Genomic DNA, 21,722 nt, shown 5'->3' on the forward strand with positions numbered 1-21,722 from the left:
ATTTATTTCAGAGCTAAAGAGACACATAGACAATAAAGGGGAAGGAAAGGGATATTTCATGCAAATGGAAATGACAGAAAAGCTGGGAGCTAACAATACTCATATCAGACAAAAAGACTAAAAGTCTATAACAAAAGACAAAGAAGCGTGTTATGTAATGATAAAGAGATCAATATAAGAAGAGAATATAACACTTGTTTACATAAACGCACCTTATATAGGGCCACTTAAATAAGTAAAGTAAATAATAACAGAAAAAAAGAGAGAATTGACAATAACACAATAATACTATGGAACATTAACACCCCTACATCAATGGACAAATGATGCAGACAGAAAATCAAGAAGGAAACAGGAGTCTTAAGTGACACATTAGACCAGTTGAATTTAATAAATATCTATAAGATATTTGACTCCCAAACAGCAGAGTATACATTCTTTTCAAGTTCATGTGAAACATTATCAAGAATAGATCACATGGTAGGCCACAAAGAAAGTCTCACCAACATAAGAGGTTAGAAAGTATATGAAGCACTTTCTCTGAACAAAATGGTATGAATCTAGAAATCAGTTACAGGTAATAAAGTGAGAAAAACACAAACACATGGAGACTTCAAAATGCTACTAAAAAACCAATGAGTCAATGAAGAAATCAAAGAGGAAATTAGAAAATACGTCATAGCAAGTGAAAATATAAACATAATTTTCCAAACTCTATGGGATTCAGGAAAAGCAGTTCTAAGAGGAAAGTTTATAGCAATAGAGACCCACCTCAAGAAACAGGAGCAATTTTAAATAAACAACTTAATTGATCATCTAAAGGAATTAGAAATAGAACAAACAAAGCCCAACATCAGTATAAAGAAGAAAATAATAAAGATCAGAGAGGAAGTAAGTAAAATAGAGATGCTCCCTCCCCCAAACGTAAAAGATCAACAAAGCCAAGAGCTGGTTTTTTGAAAAGATAAACAAAATTGATAAGTTTTTAGCCAGGCTCATCAATGAAAAAAAAAAAAGAAAGAAAGAAAAAAACAGAGAGGATGAAAATAAATAACATAAGAAAAAAAAGAAATTTCAATCAATTTCACACAGATACAAAAAATCATAAGAGAATACTGCAAACAGCTATATGCTAATAAATTCAACAACCTAGAAGAAATGGATCAATTTTTAGAAACACACAATCTACCAAGACTGAACCAGGAAGAAACAGACAATCTGAACACATTGATCACTACCAGTGAAATTCGATTTGTAATTTTAAAAAAATACCTCCCAGCAAACAAAAGTCCAGGATTGGGCAGCTTCAACTGGGAATGTTTGTGACAGAAGCCCAGACCACCACAGAAGTGAAGTGCCATCGATGAGTGATACATAGAGGACAGGGCCACCTTTGCAGCATCTCTCCTCACACACCAGCCCCTGCCTCCAAGGGCACTAGAGAGGGGTCCCACCAGAGCCAGCTCAGGTGTCCCTGTAATCACCTCCTCCACCGCCTGACTGCCTGGGTGGCCTGCTTCTCCCAACTGCAGTCTCATGGGCTCTCATATTCCAATCGCTACCCCAGCACCTTCCTGCCTGAGTAGCCTGCTCACCCTGACAGCCACCTAGGCTCCTTCCTGCCTGATGGGCTCCTGTGCTCCAGCAACCTCTGGAGAAGATTCTGGTGGGAGGAATACATGCAGAGGTGGGGATAAAACCACAGCTGTATCCCAAGAGTTCTGTGACTAAGGAAGAAGAACTGAAATATCTTCTCGCAGCTGTGGGAAACATGGAGTTACAACTCTGCAGAAGGTTTTCTAAATTCAGCACCTGCAAAATATCCAAAAAGACTACAAGTAATCCTGATGCTTGGTCAGGTCTGGTTTTGGCAGCTGTGAGCTTTGTGGGCATGTACACACAGGTGTTGGGCCAAGCCAGAGTCTGAGTGGCCTCCATACCTCCCACAGCAGGTCCAGATGCATGACTACTGCAGTCCTGGGAACTGACCTCAGTGGATCTGCACCAGTGGCCTGGTGAAAACAATGCTTGAGAGACACCAGGGCCAATAGCCATCATACCCACCATTAAGGTGGGACTGGGAGCAGAGCCAAAAACAGTGTACTTTGTGAGTCCACACAATGGGTGAAAGGAGACACAACAGAACACATTCACAAGTGAACAGCTCCAGAGCAGGATACTCAGTGGCTTCTCTCCCAGTGGAAGTGCTCCAGTTCCACCTAACTTACACTGCAGATCAGAGACACAGCTAAAAACAGATCTGAGGGCCTCTATTCCAACAGCTAGGGAGAAGACGCTGCCCCTGACAGGGCAGTGACAACCACAGAGCAAAGGAGAGACCCTGCTCAATATCCAGAGCAGGCTCTGGTCTCCACAAGACCAATCAAATCACCTACCAAAGGGATAATGGCATGAGTCTCTGGACCAATCTCATCCACCAGGGGGAAGATGCCAGAAGCAAGAGGAACTGTGATCCTGCAACCTGAAGAAAGGAGACCACAAACACAGTAAGTTTGACAAAATGAGAAGACAAGGAATTATGCTGCAGATGGAGGATCAAGATAAAAACCTACAAGAAAAACTAAATGAAGAGGAGATAGGAAAACTACCTGAAAATAATTCAGAGTAATGATAGTAAAGATGATCCAAGATATTGGATAAAGAATGGAGGAACGAATCAAGAAGATACAAGAAATGATTAACAAAGACCTAGAAGAACTAAAGAACAAACAAACAGAGATGAAGAATGCAATAACTGAAATGAAAAATACAATAGAAGGAATCAATAGCAGAATAACTGAGGCAGAAGAATGGATAAGTGACCTGGAGGACAGAATGGTGGAAATCTCTGCTGTGGAACAAAACAAAGAAAAAAGAATGAAAATAAATGAGGACAGTCTTAGAGGTGTTGGGGACAATATTAAACACACCAACATTTGAATTATAGGAGTTCCAGAAGAGGAAGAAAAAAAAGAAATGCGCTGAGAAAATATTTGAAAAGATTATAGTCGAAAACTTCCCTAATGAGGGAAAGGAAATAGTCACCAAGTCCAGGAAGCACAGAGAGTCTCATACAGGATAAAATCCAAGGAGGAACATGCCAAGACACATATTAATCAAATTCACAAAGATTAAATACAAAGAAAAAATAATAAAAGCAACAAGGGAAAAGTAACATATAATGTACAAGAGAATCCCCATAAAGTTATCAGCTGATTTTTCAGCAGAAACTCTGCAGGCCAGAAGGGAGTTGCATGATATATTTAAAGTGATGAAAGGGAAAAACCTACAACCAGGATTACTCTACACAACAAGGTTCTCGTTTAGATTCAATGGATAAATCAAAAGCTTTATAGACAAGAAAAAGCTAAGAGAATTCAGCACCACAAAAGCAGATTTACAACAAATGCTAAAGGAAGTTCTCTAGGCAGAGAACACAAGAGAAGAGAATAAAATAGGAAGGGAAGAAAAAAGACCTATGAAAACAAACCCAAAACAATTAAGAAAATGGCAATAGGAATATACATATGGATAATTACCTTAAATGAAAATGGATAAAATGCTCCAACCAAAAGACATAGATTGGCTGAATGGATAAAAAACAAGACCTGTATATATGCTGTCTACAGTGGAACCATTTCAGGCATAGAGACACACTCTGAAAGTGAGGGGATGGGAAAAGATATTACGTGCAAATGGAAATCAAAAGAAAACTAGATATACTCATATCAGACAAAATATACTTGAAAATAAAGACTGTGACAAGAGACAAGGAAGGAAACTACATAATGATCAAGGGATCAATCTAAGAAGACGATATAACAATTATAAATATATATGCACTCAATATAGGAGTACTTTAATATATAAGGCAAAGCTAACAGCCATAAAAGGGGAAAACAACAGTAACACAAAAATAGTGGGGGACATTAACACCCCAACCAATGGGCAGATAATCCCGACAAAAAATTAATGAGGAAATGCATCCTTAAATGACACATTAGACCAAATAGATTTAATTGATATTTATAGGATTTTTGAACCGAAAGCAGCAGAATGCACTTTCTTTTCACATGCATACAGAATATTCTCCAGGACAGATCACTTTTTGGGTCAGAAATCAAGGCTCAGAAATTTAAGAAAATTGAAAACATATAAAACATTTTTTCTGACAACAATGCTGTGAGATTAGAAATCAATTACAGGAAACAGTGTGTATAAAACACAGACCTATGGAGGCTAAGGAATATGTTACTAAATACCCAATGTATCACTGAATAAATTTAAAAAAACAAAGGAAAAATAAATGAAATAGAGACAAAGAAAACAAGAGCAAAGATCAATGAAAATCAAAGCTATTGTTTTGAGAAGATAAACAAAATTGATAAAACTTTAGCCAGACTCTTCAAGGAAAAAAGAAAGGGGAGGACTGAAATAAATAAAATTAGAAATAAAAAAGAAGTTACAATGGACAACACAGAAATGAAATGGATCTTTGTGACTACTATAAGCAAATATACACAAATAAAATGGACAACCTAAAGAAATGGACAAAATCATAGAAAGGTACAACCTTCTAAGACTGAACCAGGAAGAAACAAAAATATGAACAGACACATCACAAGTACTGAGATTGAAAAAGTGATTAAAACTCTTCCAACAAACAGAAGTCCAAGACCAGATGGCTTCACAGGTGATTTCTATCAAACATTTAGGGAATAGTTAAGTCATACCCTTCTGAAACTCTTCCAAAAAATTGCAGAGGAAGGAACAATCCCAAGCTCATTCTATGAGGTCACCATCACCCTGATACCAAAACCAAAGATATCACAAAAAAAAGAAAATTACAGACAAATATCACTGATGAACATAGACAAAAAATCCTCAACAAAATACTAGCAAACTGAATACAACAACACATTAAGAGGATCATACACCATGATCAAGTGGGATTTATCCCAGGGATGCAAGAATTCTTCAATATAGACAAATCAATCAGTGTGATACACGACATCAACAAATTGAAGAATAAAAAACATATGATCATCTCAATAGATGCAGAAAAATATTTTGAAAAAATTGAACACCATTTATGATAAAGAATAAAATAAAAAACACTCCAGAAACTGGGCATACAGGGAACCTATCTCAACATAATAAAGGCCATGTATGACAAACACACAGTAAACATCATTCTACATGGTGAAAAAAATGAAAGCATTTCCACTAAGATCAGGAACAAGACAAGGATATCCACTCTCATCACTTTTATTCAACATAGCTTTGGAAGTGCTAGCCATGGCAATCAGAGAAGAAAAAGAAATCAAAGGAATCCAAATTGGAAAGAAGATGTGAAAATGTAACTGTTTGCAAATGACATGATACTATACATAGAAAATTCTAAAGATGCTACCAGAAAACTACGAGAACTAATCAATGAATTTGGTAAAGTTGCAGGATACAACATTAATACACAGAAATCACTTGCATTCCTATACAGTAATAACGAAAGATCAGAAAGAGAGATAAAGGAAACAATCCCATTTACCATCACATTAAAAAGAATAAAGTACATAGGAATAAGCCTATCTAAGGAAGCAAAAGACCTGTACTCAGAAAACTATAAGATACTGATGAAGGAAATAAAGGTGACAAAATCAGGTGGAGAAGGATGCCAGGTTCTTGGATTGGGAGAGTTAATATTGTGAAAATAACTATACTACCCAAAATAATCTACAGATTCAATGCAATCTATATCAAATTCCCAATGGCATTCTTCACAGCATTAGAACAAAAAAAAATTAGAATTTGTATGGAAACACAAAAGACCACAAATAGCCAAAGCAATCTTGAGAAAGAAAAAGGAAGATGGAGTAATCAGGCTCCCTGACTTTAGACAATACTACAAAGCTACAGTCATCAGAAGACTATGGCTCCAGCACAAAAATAGAAATATAGATCAATGGAAAAGGATAGAAAGCCCAGAGATAAACCCATGCACCTATGGTCAACTAATCAATGGCAAAGGAGGCAAGGATATACAATAGAGAAAAGACAGTCTCTTCAATAAGTGGTGCTGCAAAAACTGGACAGCTACATGTAAAAGAACGAAATTAGAACACACTAACACCATACACAAAAATAAACTCAAAATGGATTAAAGACCTAAATTCAAGGCAGGGTACTATAAAATTCTAGGAGGAAAGCATAGGTAGAAATCTTACTGACATAAATTGCCACCAAGTATTTTTTAATCCACCTCCTACAGTAATGAAAATAAAAACAAAATAAACATATGGGACCTAATGAAACTTAAAACTTTTGCACAGCAAAGGAAACCATAAACAAAATGAAAAGAGGACTCACAGTATGAGACAAAATATCTGCAAAAGAAGCAACTGACAAGTGATTAATCTCCAAAATACACAAACAGCTAATGCAGCTCAATATCAAAAAACAAACAAACAACCCAATCAAAAAAATGGGCAGACAAGCAACTATATGCCAATAAAATGGACAGCCTCAAAGAAATGGACAAGTTATTGGAAAGGTAAAATTTTCCAAAACTGAGCCAGGAAGAATTATAAAATATAAACAGACTTATCACAAGTAATGAAATTGAAATTGTTATTAAAAATCTTCCAATAAACAAAAGTCCAGGACCTGATGGCTCAACAGGTGAATTCTATCAAACATTTAGAGAAGAGCTAACACCTGCACTTCTGAAACTCTTCCAAAAAATTGCAGAGGAAAGAACACTCCCAAGTTCATGCTATGAGGCCACCATCATGCTGTAAGCAAAACCAGAGAAAGATATCACACACAAAAAATTAAAGACCAATATTAATGATGAACATAGATGCAGAAATCCTCAACAAAATGCTAAAAAGCAGAATCCAATAACACATTAAATGTATCATACACCATGATCAAGTGGGATTTATCCCAGGGATGCAAGGATTCTTCAATATATGTAAATCAATCAATGTGATACACTACATTAACAAACTGAATAATAAAAATCATATGATCATCTCAATACATGCAGAAAAAGCTTTTGAAAAAATTCAACACCATTTATGATAAAAATTCTCCAGAAAGTGGGCATAGAGGGAACATAAGTCAACATAATAAAGGCAAACACACAGCAAACATCATTCTCAATGGTGAAAAACTGAAATAATCTCCTCTAAGATCAGAAACAAGAAAAGGATGTCTACTCTTGCCACTTTGATGCAACAGTTTTGGAAGTTCTAGCCTCAGCTATCAGAGAAGAAAAAGAAATAAAGGAATCCAATTTGGAAAAGACAAAGTAAAACTGTCACTGTTTGCAGATGACATGACACTATACACAGAAAATCTTAAAGATATACCAGAAAACTACTAGAGCTCATCAATAAATTTGGTAAAGTTGTAGGATACAAAATTAATATACAGAAATGGGTTGCATTCCTATACACTAACAATGAAAGATCAGAAAGAGAAATTATGGAAACAATCCCATTTACCATCACATCAAAAAGAATAAAATACCTAGGAATAAATCTACCTGACGAAGCAAAAGACCTGTACTCAGAAAACTACAAGACACTGGTGAGCGAAATCAAAGATGACATAAACATATGGAGAAATATACCATGTTCTTGGATTGGAAAAATCAGTTTGGTGAAAATGACTATATTACCCAAAGTAATCTACAGATTCAATGCAATCTCTTTCAAATTACCAATCACATTATTCACAGAATTAGAACAAAAATTTTACAACTTGTATGGAAACACAAAAGAACCCAAATAACCAAAGCAATCTTGAGAAAGAAAAATGGAGCTGGAGGAGTAGGCTCCCTGACTTCAAACTTTACTACAAAGCTACAGTCATCAAGACAGCATAGTACTGGCACAAAAACAGAAATATAGATCAATGGTATAGGATAGAAAGCCCAGAGATAAATCCACACACATACGGTCACCTAATTTATGACAAAGGACACAAGAACATACAATGGAGAAAACACAGGCTCTTCAATAAGTGGTGCTGGGAAAACTGGACAGCTACGTGTAAAAGAATGAAATTAGAACACTCCTTAACACCATACAAAAAAATAAACTCAAAATGGATTAAAGACCTAAATGTAAGAGGAGACACTATCAAACTCTTAGAGGAAAACATAGGAAAAACACTCTTTGACATAAACTACAGCAATATCTTTTTTGACCCCCCTCCTAGAGTAGTGAAAATAAAAACAAAAATAAACAAATGGGACCTAATTAAACTTAAAAGCTTTTGCACAGCAAAGTAAACTATAAAAAAGATGAAAAGACAACCCTCAGAATGGGAGAAAACATTTGCAAATGAATCAACGGACAAAGGATTAATCTCTAAAATATACACAAGTCATGCAGCTCAATATGAAAAAACAAACAAACAGCACAATCAGAAATGGGTGGAAGGCTTCCCTGGTGGCACAGTGGTTGAGAGTCCATCTGCCGATGCAGGGGACATGGGTTCATGCCCCAGTCCGGGAAGATCTCACATGCCATGGAGTGGCTATGCCTGTGAGCCATGGCTGCTGAGCCTGCGCGTCCAGAGCCTGTGCTCTGCAATGGGAGAGGCCACAACAGTGAGAGGCCCGTGTCCTGAGAAAAAATAGAAAAGGAAAAGACAACCCTCAGAATGGGAGAAAATATTTGCAAATGATATGCCTGGTAAGGGGTTAATATCCAAAATATATAAAGAACTCATCAACTCAATACCCCATCCCCCAGAAATAAACAACCCAATTAAAAAAGGGGACAGAATACCTGAAGAGACATTTTTCCAAAGAAGATATATAGATGACCAACAGGCATATGAAATGATGCTCAACATTGCTAATCATCAGAGAAATGTAAATCAAAACCACAGTGAGATATTCCCTCAAGCCAGTCAGAATGACTATTATTGAAATGTCTACAATAAAAAAAACAATGGTGAGGATGTGGAGAAAAGGAAACATTGGTTCACTGTTGGTGGGAGTGTACATTGGTGTACCCACTATGGCAAATTCTAAGGAGGTTCCTCAAAAAACTAAAACTACCATATAATCCAGCAATTCCAATCCTGGGTACATACCCAAAGAAAACAAAAATGCTAATTCAAAAAGATACATGCTCCACAATGTTCATAGCAGCATTATTTACAATAGCCAAAATATAGAAGCAACCTAAATGTCCATCAAGAGATGATTTGATAAAGAAGATGTAGTAAATAAATATATATATAATCTATATTTATATCAATCTATCTATCTTCTATCTATATTAGCCATAAAAAGGGAAATTTTGCCATTTGCAACAACATGGAAAGTATTATGCTTAATGGGAAAAGTCTGAGAAAGAGAGATACTCTATTTTATCACTTATATGTGGAATCTAAAAAATAAAACAAATGAACAACTATAACAAAACAGAGAAAAACTTACAGATATAGAGAACAAACTAGTGGGTACCAGTTAGGAGAGGGAAGATTGGAGGGGCAAGGTAGGGAAAGGTTGGAGGTACAAAAGACCACGTGTAACATAAATGAGCTATAAGAATATATTGTGCAGTACAGGGAATATAGCCAGTATTTTATAATAATTTTAAATAGAGTATAAGTTATAAAAATAGTGAATCACTATGTTGTACACCTGAAACTAATATAATATTTTAAATCAACTATACCTCATTAAAAAGACAGATAATTACGTATAAATATCCATTCTCACCTTCTTCTTTAGTAACAGAACCCTAGATTGGGAGCTGATACTGCAGAAAAAGTACACTTTCAGCTTTCTTGTGGATAACATTGGCTATGAGATGTAAGCAGTCATTCCGTGATAGTTCTTTAAAACATGGATGTCTTATTCAGCTAAAAGATGTTTATCTTTTGTCCTAATCTTTTTTGCTACCTCGAACATGACTACGTTGTCCTGACCAACAGAAACCATGTAGTGAGCATGACACAAATTTGAAGGTTGAAGTTACTTACATGTTAAGAGTAAGAAAGAAGCAAAATAAAAAGATCTGATGATATCATGGAACCAATCAATGAGCCCTAGATTGGCTACCTCCTGAATACATTTTTTTGTGTGTGTGAGAAAAGCAACAACAACAACAAAAACCCTACAACTTGCTTAAGCCAATATTTTTTTTCAGATTTTTTTTTTACTGACTATAAATGCAATTCCTAGGCAATTGAGTCCTGGAAGTTAAAGAATCTGGTTCTAGGTAAATGTCCATTAACCTGGAAAATGGAAGTTACAAGAAACAACTCTGTCATGTGTTTTCTTTACTGGGACCACACACATAGTTACCTGTCTTCCCAGGTCCTGCCTATTAACCCAAACAACTCTCAATGCCATGAGCAGGGGATGGGTAAAATATGTCTCAAACTCAAAACTGTCTCAGTTCTCTCTTCAAGTATGCTAAAATTTTGTCAAGGTTTTATCATCAATCATCCATTTAGGAGATTAGGTCTACATTGGCACATTAATGCCTCTGCCCTTAGGTTTGATATGCTGAACTCCATAGTAGAAGACACAAATAAACTAAAGAGGGTATAAAAAGCTCATCTTTTAGAACAAAAGAGTAAATACATGTATACTTTATCAATTTTTCAGCCTTCCCAAACACTTAGCAGCTTTCAATTAGCAACAAATATATTCCAACCATAATAAAGGTAGAGATCATATGATCACAGCAAAACAAACTTACTAGATTGAGCATTGTGATGTCACACAGGGAATATATACTAATTTTGATTGCCCACAGACTGTGGACAATAATGAAATAAATGCAAATGAAAATTTCAGCTGAACAATTTACTTCATGCCACAGAGGAAAAATAAAAATGGATTACAAATGGTATTAAGTTACAGTCGAATTATATTGTAACCACTGTTTCTTTTAAGGCTAAATTGAGAATTAAAACTACCTACAGGCGTCTTATAGGAAAATAGAAATCAAGTCATTTGTGAAGTACTGAGCCACTGGTTTATTGCAATGTGAATCACCGACAGCTAGGAAGGACTAAGAACTGAGAAGCTTGAGTGAAGGAAAGATGGTAATCTTCCAGCTTGCAGAGAGTGTGGAATTGTCAAGAACAGAGAGAATGAGAAAAGTGTTACTTTGCAAATTCAGGATAAATACCAAATAAACAGTGAGCTATGAAGAAGGGATTGGGAAAGTGTGAGGCAGTCTGGCCAGACATAAACATGAAAGGGAATAAGACAAAATGGTTAAAAGAGAAAAGTGAAAAAAAAATCAGATGTTAGCTAGCAAGGAAAAATATGATGGAAATACTACAGGCATGTTGGGCAATAGGGTGCTAAACACTATTCTCTATTTTCATACCTCTACCTGTCACATTTAATGTATTAGATTTGAGCATCCCCAACATTGTTATGTATATTCACTTAGATCAAAGCATCAGGCAAAGTCTTGTAGAATAAAATCCATAGAGAAAAGGATCTATTCATTAATATAGGACTTTAGAGAAAATATTAAAGCTCTCAAAACCAAGAGAGTGAAGTAATCACTGAGTAGCCAGATAGACACAAATTCCTTTGCCAGAAGTGTTTTAAGATAATTTGAGGAGAGAAGTGGATTATTAGAGTGGCAACAAGGGTGATAAAAGGAAAAACTTGGAAGTACATATTATAGGAAATAATGAAAGATTAAAGCATAAACAATAAAATTTCCAAATTCCTGAGTCAGCAAAGGGTTGCAGGTTATGATTGCATAGTTGAAGAATTCTGAAAGAAAGTTCTTAAATTGTGCATTAATCAGGTATTTACCATTTGCAAATGATGGAAAACTGTAATCAGACTGGATTTAGCAAAAAATATAAAATAAATGGCCTCTCTCTCCCTCTCTCTCTCTCTCTCTCTCTCTCTCTCTTTCTCTCTCTCTCTCTCTCCCCTCTACGCTGTACTCTGTGCTTATTTCACAGTCAAATTCTCCCCAAGTGTCTCTCCTCGGAAGCTTCAGTCTTACTTCCTACTCTGTTGGTAACCTCCAGTAGATAAATAAAATTTTATCACCCTCTGTGACCAAAACCAGATTTCTGAGCCTAATGTCTTCCAATCTTTGACTACTCTCAAACTATCCTGGATCTTGTTTTCTCACGACATAAGGATTTGAAAATAAGCAGTGGGAAATTGAGCTGAGAAACTTGTGAAGATATAATAAGTAGAGCTCAGAAACTAGGCTGGGATTTCTAGATTTCTAATTGAGAATAATTATTATATACCTTTGTCTTAGAGATCATCCACACTGCAGTAAGGGTATCCTGCATTCCAGACAGCTGACAGTGTGTGAAAATTTAGACTTGCTAGAGAGGAAAGGGGACTGAATGATGTAGCCTAGGCTGTAACTGAAACAGAAGGTAGCTCCTTCTTTCCTTGACTGGTGGTGGAAGGCAGTAGTAGAAGATTTATTTGAAGTCCTTGATACCTTGTTACAGTACACATGATGGAAGAGAGTCCCAGTCTCTTTCTTTTGGTCTATAAAGTCCAGCAAAGAAAGGCATAGAAATGTAAATAACATAAAATTTGGGAGCAGATAGTGGGAAATAGGAAGGGAGAAAGTTTAAGAATTCTTCTGTATCTAGAGAAGAGGGCCATAGCAAGATGTATTTCGAAGAAGGAAAATAGAAGAAACTAGAATGTGGAAGGTATTTTATGTCATAAAGACAGAGAAAGATCACCACAAAAGGCCAGTCAAAGGCAAATAGTGGAACTTTAAGGTCAGTCAATTTTATTTTCATTGCTGGATAATCTTTTAATGCCAACTTAAAGTGTAGCTGAAATGAAGAGGGCTCATCTCTCCTGGTTTATGAAATGGTGGTAAAGGTGTAGAAATCTCATTGGAAAATATAACCTTTGTTCAGCTACCACTCTGTTGTATTCACCTGCTGTCATCTTCTGCATTCACAAATTTTGAAGTTGAATCTTTTTAAGGGAATAAATTCTCTCCCCAGGCAAAAGGCTAGATTTGATTACAAGTCTACATCTTTCCTGCATCTAGCACTTAGAGGTCTGCCTAGCAAATGGGAGGGCAGTAAAACCTTTACATTTAAATCTTACAACATTAGTCCCTAATGAGCTATATTCTTCTCCCTTGGAAGATGTGTGTGTGTGTGTGTGTGTGTGTGTGTGTGTGTGTGTGTGTGTGTGGATATAGAAAATTGTTTCCCTTCTAGGTTAAGATAGGGATGGGGCAAGGGAAGAAACAATGCTTAGGGAAACAAAGAGCCTGACTTTGGCTAGGGCTATGATATAAAATGCAAGACGTTCAATTAAATTTGAATTTCAGATAAATAATAAATGATTTTTAGTATAAGTGAGTCCCAAATATCTCAAATATTGCATATTAAATGTTTTACTGAAATTCAAATTTAGCTTGAAATTCTGTACTTTTATTGCTTAATCTGGCAACCTTAGTCTCAAAATGGTAAATCTAGAGGTGAGAAGCTGTCAGTCTTCTATGGTATCTCTAGAAAGATATTTGAGTGATACATTTTCACGACCTACACAATCCACCCCATACATCATATAGATCTACTTACCCATACAGGTTTTAGGAGTAGCTTCTCCATGGTTCCCATGTATAACACATTGAAATTTGGGGGCGTAGATGAATATATTTTGCATTTTGGAAAGACATAAATCTCTGGTGCCCAGATGGTAGACTGTGGAAGACAGAATAATGCCACCCCCCAAAACATCCACATCCTAATCTCCCAAAACTGAATATGTTACCTTTCACAGAAAAAGAGACCTTTTAAATGTGATTAAGTTAAGGATCTTGAGCTGAGGGGATTATTCTGTATTATCCATAGGGGCCCAGTATTACCATAGAGGTTCTTATAAGAGGGAGTCTGGAGTGTCACAGTCAGAGATGGAAGCAGAGGGTGAATAGGCAATGTGATGTTAAAAGAGAGATAGAGAAGATGTGACAAAAGAGCTAGAGGTAAGAGTCAGAGAGAGACTTAAAATTGCTACACTGCTAGTTTTGAAGATGGAGTATGAGACTATGAGCCAGGTAATCAGGCAACATCTATAAGCTGGAAAAGACAATAAAACAGATTCTCCACTAGATCCTCTAGAAGGAACAATCCCACTAACACTTTGACTTTAGCCCAGTGTGACCTATTGTGTACTACAGACTTCCAGAAGTTTTAGATAATAAATGTGTGATGTTTTAAGCCACTATGTGGTAATTTGTTAAAAATAGCAATAGGATACTACTACAGTGTTAGACTCACTTCCTGAGGGTAAACCTAAAGGGACAAGGCCAGTAAAATAAACTCTAACACATCACTTCATTTGGTCTAGGAGTACACAAATTGTACTCTTCCTTCTTCTCCTCCACTATTATAATTTACCTTCTCTTTCATCTATTACTTCTTGCAGGTTTTGATGGCTTTTCTGGGTGCTGTAAAACCTTTATCTTTTTAGAGGTTTGCTTCCTTGGTAATTATGCTTTTTTCAGGTGGGGGATATTACACATGTCTTTCCATAATTACAATTGAACAGAAGAATTCTATGTGTTCCCAGGTAGGTCACCTGGGCTCCACATGTATTCTTTTCTATCCCTATTATATAAAAGCATCCCTACCTCTTCGTGCTGATCAGATTCAGTTACCTCTGCCAAAATAGAAACTCATTTTCTTACCTGCTAGTCTCTGGACATGAGGAGTTCAACATGCCAAGGCAGAAGCTGTGGCTTATAGTTCAATGGGATTTTTGCTTTCTCATGACAAGAGTGTGCCCCCTTTTGACAACCTAGATCATCAATTTTATACACTTTGTATTTGTAAGAATGGGAAAGCACAAAATCTTCCAGTGTGTCGTTGAGAATGATAATGAGTGGAGTCATTCTCGTTTCCACCTTTTGATCGTATTGGAGACACAGCAGCATAGAGATTTCTGATTAAGTGAGCATTCATCTTGAGTAATCCAGGATGATAACCCATCTTTTCAAGGTACTTCCTCTGACCTGACAATCCAACTGTTCCTTCATCAAGATAGTCCAGTTACTATATTAGGCAAGATCCTTCTGTATGGTTTGGTATATAATACATTTGATGGATTTTGTGATCATAGGTCCATTCCTTTTTCTCCTTCACTGTGCAGGATGTCCCATAGTAGGATGATATGTTGTGTGGAATTCTATGACTATGGATTAAACATTTAATAAGCCCCCCAGATAGTGATACTAGTTGAAGGACTGTCAGCAGGAGATGCAAAGGCATCCATCCTATGAGAATAAATTGCTGTTCCTCCCAAGATACACAAAACCAAGACCATTGCATGTTTTAGGTCATTAATATTAGCAATAATCTCAGTCATTATAATACAGTTTTATGAATGCTATCTTGCATCAGTTCTGAGTTCATGTCCTGGGGCTAGACAGTTAAGCTTCTTGAGCAGCTGATTAAATCCACACCCCTAACCAGCTCCCTTATTTTGCTTTCACACTTTGAGCAACAATACACACACCCTAACTATCCCAGGGTCTAGTAATAGACAACCAGGGACATCCTAATTGAGAGCCTGCTGAAATTGTTCAAACTAACCAATCCTAAAGCTGCTTGCCCTGCCTCTTCCATTTCTTCCTACAAAAACCACAATAAGGTCCTCACTGGCAGTTTTCCTCTCTCCCTCTGACTCCTGACCAACACTGGTGTTTCCCTTGAGAGGCCCTGCATGACATCAGTATTCTCCTCAGGAACTAAGTATAGTCAGTCCTGCATATCTGCGGTTTCCACATCCTCAGATATGAAGGGCTGACTGTACTATGCCATTTTCTATGAGGAACTTGAGCACCCGTGGATTTTGATGTGCAAGGGGAATCCTGGAACAAATCTCCCGTGACTACCTAGGGGTAACTGTATACCACAACAAGACTCTTATTTCTCTCTTTTGATATGCATCTGGCCTCACCATACCTCATCCAAAGTAATATAGTTAAAACAGTCTTCTCCCATGGGAAGTGAGATTGTTTTTAAGTCTGTGATCATGACAAATGGAGTTTCAGAGGTTTCTACTTGGCCTTCTCCACTAGATTAATTTGATTCTACATGCTAAAGACTCAACGTGGAGGTTACTTCAATTGGAAGTATATTGATTCAAGTTATACATTTGGAGACACATTGGGAAAATGACTACTATGTGGGTCCTTGGCCCCTGATAGCCCACTTTGAGCTGAACTTCAGGTAGGACACCTTTTGTTACGTGACTCTTTTATGCCTCTACTCTAGCAAGGTGGCTGTGATTATCCATTGGATCTCTAGGCATCAAAGTCAATCTAGTCCTTTGTCTAATAGTCATTGAAATATCAAAGTATTCCGTTTTCTTCGAACTTCTAGTAGCTGTGTGTTTTCCCTATTTTGACTAGTCCTTTCAGCTAATGCTAGAGAAGTGTTAGCTCATAATAGAAAGAGATGGTAAATATCAGGAAGTTCAGAGGGTCCAGGAGAGTCTACAGAGTGAAAATATTCCAAGGCAACCATCCAGATGCACCCATTCCACATTTCAAAGCCCCAAATAGGGGACTGGAATTATCATAACAGACTTGTCTTGCTGAGAAATGAAATGTGTCTGAAGCTCGGCCTTACTATTAAATTCAGTGTCTGCACCTTAGCTATTTCCACTCTTTCAATATGGAAAATGTGTCTTTTTGTAAGGTACCGAAGAGGTCCACTGGTTTTCACACTTAGTCTTTTTCTTTAATTTTATTTTATATTTGAATATAGTTAGTTTACAACGTTGTGTTAGTTTCAGGTGTACAGCAAAGTTACTCAGTTATACATAAACATATATCTATTCTTTTTCAGATATTTTTCCCATATAGGTTATTACAGAGTATTAAGTAGAGGTTACTGTGCTATACAGTATGTCCTGTTGATTATCTATTTTATATATAGTAGTGTGTATCCATTAATCCCAACCTCCTAATTTATCCCACCACCCCCCCTCCCACATTTCCCCTTTGGTAATCATAAGTTTCTTTTTGAAGTCTGTTTCTGTTTTGTAAATAAGTTCAGCTGATTCATATTTTTAGATTCCATACATAAGAAATATCATATGATATTTATCTTTGTCTGACTTACTTCACATAGTATGATAATCTCTAAGTTCATCCATGGCATTAGTTCATTCTTTTTTAATGGCTGAGTGATATTCCATTGCATATATGTACCACATCTCCCATATCCATTCATCTGTTGATGGACACTTAGGTTGCTTCCATGTCTTGGTTATTGTATATAGTGCTGCACTGAACATTGGGGTGCATGTATCTTTTTTGAATTATGGTTTTCTCCAGATATATGCCCAGTAGTGGGATTGCTGGGTCATCTGGTAGTTCTATTTTTAGTTTCTTAAAGGAACCTCCATACTATCCTCCTTAGTGGCTGTACCAACTTACATTCCCACCAAGAGTGTAGGAGAGTTCCCTTTTCTCCACACCCTCTCTGGCATTTATTATTCATAGACATTTTGATGATGACCATTCTGACCAGTGTGAGGTGATACCTCATTGTAGTTTTGATTTGCATTCTCTAATAATTAATGAAGTTGAGCATCCTTTTATGTGTATTTTTGGCCATCTGCATGTCTTCTTTGGAGAAATGTCTATTTAGATCTTCTGCCCATTTTTTGATTGGGTTGTTTGTTTTTTTGATAGTGAGCTGCATGAAGTGTTTGTATATTTTGGATATTAATCTCTTGCTGTCACATTGTTTGCAAATATTTTCTCTCGTTCTGTGGGTTGCCTTTTTGTTTTGTTGATGGTTTCCTTTGCTGTGTGAAAGTTCTTGTTTATTTAGGTCCCATTTGTTTATTTTTGTTTCTATTTTCATTATGCTAGGAGGTGGATCCAAAAAGATATTGCTGTGATTTATGTCAAAAAGTATTCTGTCTATGATTTCCTCTAAGATTTTTATAGTATCCAGTTTTACACTTAGATCTTTAAGACATTTTGTGTTTATTTTTGTGTATGTGGTTTGAGAATATTCAAACTTAGAATTTAATAGTTTATTAACTGCCCTTAGTTTCTCATGATGCCTATGGAGGCTGTCAGTTCCACTTAGCAATAAACAAAATACTCCACTGTCCTTACAGATATTGTCTTTCTCAATTATTTCAAACCCTTTAATTTTTGCAAATGTAAGGATATTCTAAACTGGAAAAGGGTCACTACAAGTGAAATCATTGACAATTGTACTGCCACTTTTTCCCAAAGACATTAATTTCCCCACATACCAGTGAGAATGGGGTTCGTTTGCTAGCTGAGATATGAGTGACTCAAACTTTTTCTTACTGGTACTACTTACATCCACTTGGTTCCTCTGAGAAGCAGATTACAAGGTGGGATTAGATGTGCAAGAGACTTACTGGTGAGAGGGATAAGGACTTATGTTGGAAAAAGGTAAGGATTGCTTTCACACTGTGATGTGTCTCTGACACTTGTAAAAGGAAAAAAGAAATGAAGGACAATTATATAGGAGGAGTTTCAGACTGCAGCACTCTTCTAAAGAAAGTTCTGGGTTAGCTGATGAGAATACCTCAACGTAACGTTGCCTGATAGAGGATTCCAGAGAAATGGGCCTGTCCTAGTACTCTTATTGTGCTCAGTCATTGTCTGGGAAGAAACCTATAGATGTGTGGACATAATGTGAATGTAGCAGTATTCCAAAGAAATGACAGGGTTGTCAGTCAAATATACTTACCACAATCTAAGAACTGAATGGTGCATTTTGACTGCTGCCACATGTGGTTAGAACATTTTTTTCAGACATATTGTGGTCCAAGTTATCTTATCAGCTATTGAACTTTATTTGACCTCTCTGAACCTTATTTTACTGCCCAATTTCATTAAACAAATGTGAAAATTTCATTCTAATATGGCTACCGTAAGTGCATGATAAAGTATAAGTAAAGGATCTTGGGAAATTTTCAGATACTAGAGATATGAGGACATTTATTATCATACAAAATTAGGTAAGTTAAAGGAAGACTTCTTTTCTATGCATATTTAATTTTAAATCACTGAATTGAAACAAGAAATTATATTTCAGGTATAGCTTCCATGTACAAATGAACTACTCTGTAGCTCAATGAATTAATTTTATTCAAATGATACATTCAGTCTGTTCTGTCCCAGGTATTTTCCCAGACTTCTCTCAGGCTCACCCATTTCAATTGGCTCTTTCTTACTCTCAATTCCTTAACTAACTCTTCTATCCTTTGGCTTCATGTCTTACTTCCAATTATTTGCCTCTTGCCCTCTTTGTTTTGGACAGGGTTTTCTGTCTCTGAAAAATGTACTAATCCTTGATCTCCATTTGTTTGCACCCACTGGCTAAACATATCAACAGATTTGTAATGAGGTGTGCTTCCCACTTCTGCCTTGGTTCTGCATAGCTCATGCTATCTAGGCTATCTCCACCTATCCTCCAATGAGGATATTGGAATCAGACACTTATTAGATTCTAATTTCTGACTGTTTAACACAGCAATCTATTTCTAACACCTAATATTTCTGGTGCTCATTGATGGTTTGTTAAATACATTAATGAATGATCAATCTTTTTTCTCATATTTTGGGTACTAGGCACATTAATGGCCTTCCCAGTTTCTTCTTCCCCAGTCTTTTCTCACTCTTATTTATGCCAGTTCCGATTATGGCATTGTTTGCTCAAAAACTTTTAGTTAATATCTACTGCCTTAAAAAATCAATAAAGAGTCCTTTGTAGTCAGAATTCTCTTTTTGAGGGATGTTTCTTAGTTCTAAGTCTGTGCTAATGTTTACTCATTGAAGTAGAACAGCCTTTGAAATATGTAAAGCTGTTTTGCTCACATACTAAGACCTATGCCAAATGCTATATCTCCCTTGATTAATTCTTCTTAATCAAGGGACAAATATTCTTGAGAATCTCCCCCTTTCCATGGAGGCCATTATTCCTAAGAATATATTTGTTTTCTAAACAGTGTGGATAATGGATATGGGAAATCCAAGATTATAAGTATCTGGACAGAGCTTTTGTTCTACATAAGGAAAGGAACTATTTGTATAGATATACCTAGAGGGAAGGTCCAAGGACCTTGAGGTACAGAGCGGGTTGAATAGGAGATATTTGAGGATTTTCTGGAAAGCAATTATAAGTAGGAGGCCTGGTTAGGTGGCAGTTGAAAAGGAAGTGATTCTGATGTAAACATATCTAATTTGGGGTTATTAAAACATATACTGTTATGAAATATAAACTATTTGTCCTTTATTTTCACAAAATATGCAGCAAAATATCCATTATGCACCCTTACTGTGTAGAATAAATTTTCTTGGAAGAGTTGGTTGAAGGGTGCTATAGGACAGGTGGAATAAAGCCAAGTATGGAGTCCTTGGGTTGGCCAACAGGATTAGCTAACACTGAAATTAGTGTCTACCACACGTGGGTTAAATAACATTGTCCAAACAAATGCGATTTCTCCCCTTTTGAACACCCCAAACATTTTGTCTATACATGTATTTGTCATATTCTGCCATGTGTTTAAACCTTGTTTATTTGTCTTAGACCCTTTTCTTGACTACTTGATTATAATTACCTTGAATGTAGGAACTATATGTAGTCTCTCTGTATCCCTTAAAGGGGTAATTTTTACATAAAGTACCCCTTATTCTCATTGATGTTGCTTGAGAAACTCATAGGTGTGCTGTAATTGAGAGGATTTTTTTCAAAATTATCCACTTTTTGTTATTGAAACAAATGCAAGGTAGCATTTTTAAAATTTGTATTTCACATGATTAAATTACTTTATGTAGATATTTCTGTGTATTTTACTTTTGGGCAATATTTGTTTATACTTTTGGAGGGGTAGAATATTTTAATTTTTCCCCAACAATGTATTGTTTAATATTCTATGCTAGTTTAGACCATAACTTGGCAGTCAGCATGGTTTGATTCCTACTTCTGCCACCTTCTAAATGTGTGATGCTGAGAAAATTTTTGAGCTTTAGTGTTCAACCTGTACAATTGAAATGCTAGAAACACTTAACTCATAGGAGAGCTGTAATGATTAGATGAGCTAGCCTTTAAAAAGAGATTTATAAATGGCAACTGTATGAGTCAGCTCTTACTACCATAAAGGAATATTCTAGCCTGGGTGGCTTAAACAAGAGTAATTTATTTCCCCATGGTTCTGGAGTCTGGAAAGTCGGAGATCAAGGTTCCTGCAAGGTTTGATTTCAGGTGAGAGCTCTTTCTGGCTTGCAGATGGTCACCTTCTCACTGTGCCCTCAAATGGTTGAAAGAGAGAGGGTGAGCTCTCTGGAGTCTATCCTTATAAAGACATTAATCCTATCAAATCAAAGTCCCACATGTGAATCTATATGCTACATTATTTCAATGTCTATGCTAAGGGTAGTTGAAGCAGACCTCATTTAACCTTAATTACCTCCTTCTAGGCCCTATCTCCAAATACAGCTGTATAGGTGTTAGGACTTCAACTCATGAATTTTAGAGGGATATAATTCAGTCCTTTGTAGCAATCCAACTAGTATTTTAAAATGTTGCATAGCTGCACAATGTACCAGGTTTTGTATTCAGTAGGTATACAGTAAACATTTGTAAGTTAATTTTGTGGGGGAAGGCAAAAAGTGAGAGGAATATCACTCCACTTCATCTGCTCTTTCCTTTAA

This window comes from Pseudorca crassidens, chromosome X (genome assembly GCF_039906515.1).
Source record: "Pseudorca crassidens isolate mPseCra1 chromosome X, mPseCra1.hap1, whole genome shotgun sequence".
In the NCBI taxonomy this organism is placed as follows: domain Eukaryota; kingdom Metazoa; phylum Chordata; class Mammalia; order Artiodactyla; family Delphinidae; genus Pseudorca; species Pseudorca crassidens.